The following is a 9,432-nucleotide window of genomic DNA, read 5'->3' as shown; positions in this document are numbered from 1 at the left end:
ATCTGTCTGTTAGAATTTCATCCAGAGCTACTACATTATAAAAAATATGTTGACGATTGTAGTTGAGATTACCCATGATGTTTTTTTTCTTTTTTTCTTTTTGATTTAATCACATCTTTATCATCTAAGCCCACTGTGTGTGGATATATACATACATCATATGACAATTTCAAATTGATTAATTCTTTAGTCAAGGGTGAAGATGTGAAATGTAACCCAAATGTGTGGCAAAGTTTACACAGCAACATTCCTATACTCTTCAATTTGCTACAGTATTGTAGTGGAATGTGCTCCATCCGAACTACGTCCTCTGTTAGCAGAGTTATTGAATGTTTCTCTTTATCCATTCCAAAACACTGCCATCACTGATGATGAGTCTGATAAGATTCAAGATGAAAATGCAGAGATGTGGTTTTTCCAACACTTCTAACCCAAAGACGGTGGCCATTACAATTTGTTTGTTTGATTAATTAACGTCTTATTAACAGCTATGGTCATGTAAGGACGGTCTCCCATGTATGCAGTGTGTTGCGTATATGTTGTGCGAGGTGAGTGTTTTGGGAGACTGCAATATATTCATGTTGTGTCTTCTTGTATAATGGAACTGTTGCCCTTTTTATAGTGCTATATCACTGAAGCCATTACAAAATGGATGGATAAAAAGATTTGTTTGTTTGTTTGATTAATTAACGTCCTATTAACAGCTATGGTCATGTAAGGACGGCCTCCCATGTATGCGATGTGTTGCGTGTATGTTGTGCGAGGTGCGTGTTTTGGGAGACTGCGGTATGTTCATGTTGTGTCTTCTTGTATAGTGGAACTGTTGCCCTTTTTATAGTGCTATATCACTGGAGCATGCCGCCGAAGACACCAAGCAACACACCCCACCCGGTCACATTATACTGACAAAGGGCGAACCAGTCGTCCCACTCCCTGAATGGTCCTTACATGACCATATCTGCTAATAGGACGTTAATTAAACAAACAAACAAACAAACCATAGAAAAGAAGGAAAACAGACAATATAAAACAGACAATATAATACAAAGTGCATGCATATACTTATACAAACAAAAAAATACTTATATACATATGTGTGGTATACTGCAAAAATATACGGGTGAGACTGCTTTGTTTTACAGCTTACAATGGATGACATTTTGGAAGAGTTGGGGTTGGCTCATCTAAAACAGCGATTTGAAATATGTAACGTAGTCTGGTATGTCGTTATAAGTTCGTACGGCACGAAACATGTTTGCGCCGATATCTTCTTTAGTTTTCTTTCAGTATTTATCAAATTTAGTAGATTTAACAACCATGGTAATAACGTATCATGTCCTTAAATCCACATTGATTGGATGAGTTACTGCCTTTGGTATTACATTTGTATAATATACCAATAATCGTTCGAAGATCACATTGCCTACAGTTTTTTGCGGTGTAGTCTACTTAACTTAAAATTTGTATAAAAATCAAACATAGTTTTATCAAAGTCCAACCAATTTGCATTGTAATGGCATTCTTAACTTTAGATCACACCAAAGGTAGTCATCAACCTAAAGGATGACGAGTTCGAGTTGTTGGGGATTGAAAAGATAGGCCATCGAGTGATTCTACGTGAACGTTGCAGAGATCATATTACAGATATAGTGTAGTTTCTGAAATCACACTAGAAGATATATCTGCAGTATACATTGAACATGATATTTTGACGAGAGGAGACTGATGATAAAATTAACATTGTATTGTAAGATACTCAGCATCTATTATGTTTCGCCCCGAAAAGATGAAATTTAAGGTTTGTCAATTTTCGTCTTTTCGCTTCTTTTCAGGGAAAAGACGAGAATAAAGGTTCGTTAATTTCCGTTTTTCGGAACGAAAAGAACGAATTTAAATAGCGAAAAGACGAAATTTAAGGTTTCTTAAATCTCCAAAAATAAAGGCGCTAATTAGCGTGCATCACTTTTGTCTTTTCGTGTTTGACTTTTCGCCGCGAAAAGACGAAATTTCAATTTGTTAATTTTCGTCTCTTCGAGGCGAAAATACGAGAATTAAGATATCTAATAGACCATTTGCATTTCTCAGTGATGTAAGCGGCATATTTTGTAATGACGTAAGGAACACCTGACAAAAACGGCACTTCCTGTCTATTACCTGACACATTTGTTACCGATGTCAACACGACGAAACGCGTTGTTTTTGGTGTAAATATCGGCGTGGCAACTCATGATAAGATAATAATTGCTTGAATAAGGTATTTTTATACTATTTTCTTATTTCTGAAACAGTCACAGATGAAATATAAGGGTAACTCGTCGCTTCAATGCAACGTTATATTACACACTCTGATCATCCATTTGTCAGCTGTTTGTACGGAACGCAGATTGAAAAATGTTAAAAATCCTCAATTTTCCATATGAATTATGAAACCTGATTATACTGACAGTTTATATATGAAAGATTATTGAGAAATAATTGTGGACCAATCTCTGTGTGCGTAGTTACCGCCATTGAAATAAAAATAATAAATTCATTGATCAAAAGTACATGTACAACACGTAAACTTGCAGCCCCCCTACATTACTGGAGGCAATGTACATGTATACATATGAACATTAAAATTATATATAATGTACATGTCCGGTGTATTTAATACCTATTTAACACCAGAAACATTAAGTACATGTTTTGACAACACAGTCAATTCAAATATGATGAACATTTCTTTGCAAATAGAAACAGATTGCTAATGCACTAGGTCTACTTTAGTCAGTATAAGTAAAGTGTACTAAGTTTGCTCTGGTGAGTTACACATGAGTTTCACATTAAGGGAGTACTCTGTAGAATGAGAGGGAGTATTCAGCAGATATTTAAAGAAATCTACTTGTCGTCCTTTCATTTTATGAAACATTAAATATTTATACATGTACCATGTATATAGAATGTATGTACATGTAAATATACATGAATCTTATTTGGTTTACTTGGGACAATTATGATGACACTTCAAATGTTTTAAGAAGAGAAATCAGTCTTCTGGTTGTCTATATCAGTCTTCTCGTTTTCTATTTGATGATCCGTTCAAATGTTTCTTGTGAGCAGCAATGAAAAAAAGAAAACCACAATTATACAAATTGGAGAGGATAAAGCTTTTTCTTGACAGCCATAGGCCAATGGCTAATATCTATGAGTCAATAACATTTATTGAATTTGAAAAACTGATGGATTTATTTGAGACTAAATATTCAATTTTATTAAAGGCTCATTACCTTTCCGGAGCAAAATATAAAGGTTTCTTAAAAAACATTAATAACATCAGAAAATGCATACCGATTACCTAAAATAAGGTTACCACACCAAACATATGCAAGATTTCCTGCGTAACATATGAAAACAGTGGAGAGTCAATTCGCTGTTTTGCCGTCTGGCGCAGTGATAGTCAACTACCGCGCGGTATATAGGACGACGGCGGGAAACATAATACGACCCGCGTTATGAAAATAAATATTTTATTTATTTTAATCAAATCGTTCAGAAGGTGATGATAAATGTAGTATTAGCGGTAAGTTAATAATTTTTAAGACTCTACAAAATTATCGATCTTGTTTTACATTGCCATCTTAAAAATTAAAAGCCGTTTCGGAAAGGTAGTGGGCCTTTAACAAACCAAATAATATACTGTACATTCAGTTTTCTCCATGTAAATCTGCAAACAAACATAAGGCAAAATACATGTAATGATCAATCCCTTCCTTTTTGGATTTTGGTAAGAAAGCAATAGGGTATGATCAAAGCTTTAATATGCTAACATTGAAACAAACAATCATTCTAGTTACATTCAGGCTTTCCATTTATTTAATATTTCATACTCTCTTTTCAAAGATTTTAAGATTTAACAGAGATTAAGAATAAGATGTCAGAACTTGACTTTTGATATCATTGCAGCTGTTTGATAAAATAGTTACCACTAAATCTTAAGATTGCAAAGCAGTCAACCTATAACAAAATCTATTTGTGAATAACATATTTATTAAATGAGGTAAAAAAGATAGATTTTAACTCTAATATTTAAACAGTGCAATAAAAAAAGAATAACTCCAGACTTTTTTTGTATATACACATGTTACATGTATATACTTTACATTAAATCAGATCTTCACCTGTATTAGGTTTGAATGTCTTGTTACCTGTTCACATCTGAAGAAACACAAATGCATCATCACTATTCTTTTTATTGTAATAAAATGATTGTATGTTTTTGGATGGTCCAGGTCCAGATCAGTGAACCTTAACTGAGGTGGTAGATGTATTAAGTTCAGCCTCTTACTAGCCATGTATATGTCCCCTTCTACTACAGAACAATGACATATTCATAACATGGGAGACTGCATCCTTGATACTCCAGAGGTTATTTTCACTGTCATTATATCCACTAGAAACTGTTGAACACTTAAAGCTGAATGGAAAATTATGACAAGAAATTTAAATGATATTTCATTAATCTCAAAATATATTTTTGCATCTAGAGAATATTGAAGAAACTCTTGTGTTTGCAGGTCAGACTGTGAGTGCTTTTTGTCCTGCAGTGCTGCACCATGCAAAATTGAACACTTTTAGCAAATAAAATTATTAGAATTTCTTATGTGTGTTAAATCTATTTATTAATAATTTATTCTCAAGAAGAGAATAAAGGTTATGGCAGTAATTTTACCATTATAAAAACTGAATAAAAACCACACTATCAATGGTTGCATGTTCAATGTTGCTCTCAAAAGCATGTGTGCCACTTCATAGAAATCTGTTATTAGTTATCTTAAATTATCTTAATATGAAATATATTTTGTAACAAACTAAATGATCCTGCAGAGGTGTATCCTCAATACTCCAGGGGTTACTATCTACTGACATTATATCCACCCTTGGGCTATGGCATAGCAAAAATGAAGGCAACAGAAGACACAGGTAATTTGATCCTTTGATGATCTTGTACATCAAAATAATCTAATAATGGTACACTGTGGTTGACTGTGGCTTTGAAGTTGGACATCACTCACTCTCTGAAATCTAAAAGGATTTCTCTGCAGACCTGTGATTGGCCAGTTTTATTCTCATGAACTGCCTCCTGTTTATAATGGGATAGTTCAGGGGTGGATAGGAAACCCTGGAGTATCGAGGGTGGCAGGGTGTAAATTTCAATAATACCTTTAAAAGATGCTTATACATTTGTATAGACTGTCCATATTATTCTTTTGAAAGAAACCCTGAACATTGCATTTCTGTTTAAAGACTGTTCAGTTATTACTGTATACACATCTGATGCAAGGGAACTACATAAAGACAATTATCACTATCACTATCAGTGTCAATGGACACTGTTTCCATTTCTTGGGTAGGAAAGGGACAAGGAGCTGGAATCCGGGACATTTCGACTGACTCAAATGAAGGGAATACAGGCTACATGTAGCTCATAAAGTTTGGAATACAAATAAAACAACAAAGTGCTGTCATAACTTGTATTTTTCACTTTAAACACATTTTAATAAAAATACTGGATTACATTTGTAGTGTATCTACAATGCATTTGTATAAAATTTCTCTCTGTCCATAAGTTATGATGTCCATTCTTTTAATCCAGTCCTTTCCTCATATGCATGTATGTCCTTATGATTTAAGAACTTCTATCACGTCAAAGTTTTCTATGATTAGCTTCATGTAATTAAAAATAAGCATGTGATTAATTGTTACACTTTGACTAAGGTAATATGTCATTTATTGACAGAAGCTCATTTGTCATTTAATACAAATGATCTTTAGTTCTGTAGTATACAAGTAAATATAATAGTATTGTTATTGATAAAAACTGGACTTGACAATCTACACAAAATATTAAACTTTAAAAGCTTTAACTTGTCTTATACTCTTGCAGGTGCTTTTATGTTTCATCTGTAACAATATAAAATATTTCTGCCACAATTACATGCATATTTTTTTTTTAATTTTAAATAATTACTATTGACTACATGTATAATATTGGATACTTCTCATTACTCTAAGAAAAGTTTGGAATTTACACTGGTCAAAGTAATTGTTTGGAGATGGCAGTATCTTATATTTACCTGGAATTTTTATGATAATTGTTTGAACCTAAATGATAATCAGATGATTTCTAAGAAATAGTTAATGATTAATAAAATTCTATGCCTAATACAAATTTGACAGTATTGGCTTGCCTACATGCATAATTTACTTCATTTATCATATTTCAAGTCATTTGTGAAACAGCAAACTTTTTCCTATATCTGGTTATAAACGTCTATGCTTGACGTCTCCGCCATGTTAGCACTAAATACATATACATGTATACAGTACAGTAACTTACATGTACATTATATTACGTTTCTTCGTCACTGGTTCTGTATAGCATTCTTCGGATGTGGTCTTACTCAATTCCTTTCAAGTCCTAAAAGCTGAACATGTTGCTGACAAAGGGTTAATGTAGTTATTCGATGAACCAACAGACAACATGCATGCTGCAGACGTATCAGCTGTACATTGACCTGTTGAACGTGCGATTGTTTACATTGCCAACACTAGTTTTTTCGCCCGTATAAGAATATCCATGCATAATCTGCATCAATCTTCATATATTTTACACTGAGGAAAATATGTAATATCACGCTTTACATAAAATCCAAATTCTTCAAGCGATTGTCGCTTCGTAAGTTGTCCAAACGACAGTGCTTCGCCATTTTGACAACAGCTGTCAGGCACGCGATTTTGTCAGGTGTTCCTTACGTCATTACAAATTTGCCGCTTATATCATTGAGAAATGCAAATCATCTATTAAAGATGCTCCACCGCCAAGAGAGCATAAATGATATTCATCCTTTGAACAATAATGGATGTTTAATCGTGTATATATATGCCTAATTAACACAAAAAATAATATGAAATAATTTATTTCGCCTTTGGTGCATGCGCAATCAGTAGATGCAATTAATTATTTTTCATATATTTAACTTGAAGTAAAATTAGAAGCTCAAACTGTTCAATGGTGTAAAGTGAGTAACTTTTGTAACTGAAGAAAAATACTAAATCGTCTGCTCCTGTTTTTGATAGTGAAAAAATACCATTTGTTAGCGGTGGAGCATCTTTAAGACGAAAAGACGAAATGGCATAAATCAGCCACCGTACAAAAGTGAGTCTGCGACACCTATAAAGGAAGTTAGGTAATAGAAATAAGATAAGATTCTAAATTTAGTCGCCTTTTTCGACAGGCTAAACGTCCTTTTAACAATCATGGTTATATGTAAGGACGGCCTCCCTGGTTTATTTAATCAAATTTACGTCCTATTAACATGTATGGGGTGTGTTAAGTGCGTGGTTTGGGAGACTGATATATTCGTGTTGTATCTTCATGTTCACTGAAGAATGCCACCGAAGACACCAAGCAACACGTCTCAATTAGTCATATTATATTGACAACGCGCGAACCAGTTATATAATCCCTGTATGCTATGCGCTAAGCAACTAGTAAGAAGGCCAAAAGTGAGGTGGTGTCAGTAAGTGAGAAAGAAAGAAAAGACAAGATTCTAAATTTAGTCGCCTTTTGCGACCATGTGATAGGGGCAGCAGGTATAATTATAACGCCCTACCTACAGGGCAGAGAATGTATCCATTCTAAATGAAACATGTGGATATAGATCCAGTTCCATCAGGTTTATCTCCAACCACTGCAGGGCAAGGTAACATTCACTTTCTGTGCCATAATAAGAATCCTCAACATCCATCAAGGTATCGTTCACTACTATAGTACTAATGCATGTTGAGAATTCTTCACTATGATGGCCCTGCAGGTAGGGCGTTAGAATTGTACCTGCTGCCCCTATTGCATGATCGTAAAAGGCGACTAAATTTAGGATCTTATCTTTTCTCTTCTTCCTAACTGACTTTATCTTTCCTAATGCCTCCCTTGGCATCGCCTCACTTTTGGCCTTGAGTTGAGCGTTCGCCCCTGTGAGGAAGGCTGTGGGTTCTGTCCCCTGGCCGAGACACACCAAAGTCTATAAAAGTGGTAGTTTCTGCTCCTGCTTAGCGCTCAGCATACAGGGAGTAGGACGACTGGTTCGTCCGTTGTCAATATAAACTATAGTAAATTTGACTTCATCCCCAAGAGGATATGTAAAACCCCATGGTCATATATAATACATATTTTTTTTATAAAACACCTTAAGACCTTTCCATCTATAAAAAGTATATCATTCTACCATTTCAATAATTTTAGAAGTTTTAGCCTATTTGATCCATTATTGGCCGCGCCCCTCTGCCCCCAGTGGGTCGGCCAGGACAAATATGGATATATCATGTTAAACTATTATCTCAGGTAATAATTCTAACCAAGTTTGACTCATTTCCAACGAAAATTGAGCAAAAAATGCCCATAAATGTGTTTCCCTATATAAACTAGTAAACTTGACCCCCTCCCCGGGGGGGGGGGGGGTCATGATACTCAGTTTAGCATATAATTCACAGTTTTTGTAAAGGACCTAAGACCTTTTTATCTATGAAAAGTATGTATTTCTAACATTTCCAGAATTCCAGAAGAAGATTTTTGAAGTTTAAGCCTATTTGACCACTTTTGGAAAATGTGTTAATAGGATTCAATGGTCATCCCATACTGATAATTCTGGCAACATTCGACTCATTTCTTGTAACAAATGACCAAATAATGTTCAAAAGTATGTTTTCCCTATATAAACTTTAGTGAACTTACCCCCATCCCCAGGGGAAAACAAGAAACCCTAGGTTCATATAAATCACCCAATTTTGTAAAGAATCTTTAGACCTTTCTATTTATGAAAAGTTTTTATTCTACTACATTTGTGAGTGGAGAAGAAGATTTTTGAATTTTTAGTTAATTATACTTTCCTCTCCCACAGCCCCTTGGGGACGGGACCATATAATTAACAGGTTTGATTGGCATTATGCCTTAGAAGGTTTGTGCAGAAACGCACGACGACGGAAAAAGGCGATTAGAATAGCCCACTTGAGACTTCGTCTCAGGTGACCTCAAAGCAAGCAATTCGGTGGAATTCATATTCTCCGCTTTCGTTAATGAAAGGCCCATAACTCCGCGAAATAAGGTCCAAAACATCTGGTATCCAATTGCACTTGTCCAAGACCCTGAGACATTTAACCATTCGCAAAAATAATAAAATCTGTTCAACCCATTTTGCTACCTATGGTCACTCTACTTACCAGATTCAAATGTGGTAAGGGAGGCAATACCATAAAGTTTATGCTAAATAGAAAAGGTGTAATTGTTTATATAACTAGGATTAGCTTGGTCACAGTGGTAATAAATATATCAGAACATGACATTTTCTACTTCGTACTATACAATGTCTTAACTGACAGCTTAAGATTTTTTTG

General features: G+C 34.6%; 1 long non-coding RNA gene across 1 annotated transcript; it reads right to left on the bottom strand.

Moving 5' to 3' along the window:
• Positions 1–5,502: 5,502 nt before the first annotated feature.
• Positions 5,503–7,328, bottom strand: LOC138323094 (uncharacterized). The gene is made up of 2 exons (XR_011208523.1): positions 6,376–7,328; positions 5,503–5,706 (listed from the first exon to the last, which is right to left on the bottom strand). It is a non-coding gene; the product is annotated as an uncharacterized lncRNA (long non-coding RNA).
• Between the last annotated feature and the right edge of the window lie 2,104 nt (positions 7,329–9,432).

This window comes from Argopecten irradians, chromosome 5 (assembly GCF_041381155.1).
Source record: "Argopecten irradians isolate NY chromosome 5, Ai_NY, whole genome shotgun sequence".
In the NCBI taxonomy this organism is placed as follows: domain Eukaryota; kingdom Metazoa; phylum Mollusca; class Bivalvia; order Pectinida; family Pectinidae; genus Argopecten; species Argopecten irradians.
Note: the sequence above shows the minus strand (reverse complement) of the source record. Positions and strands in the feature narration are given on the sequence as shown.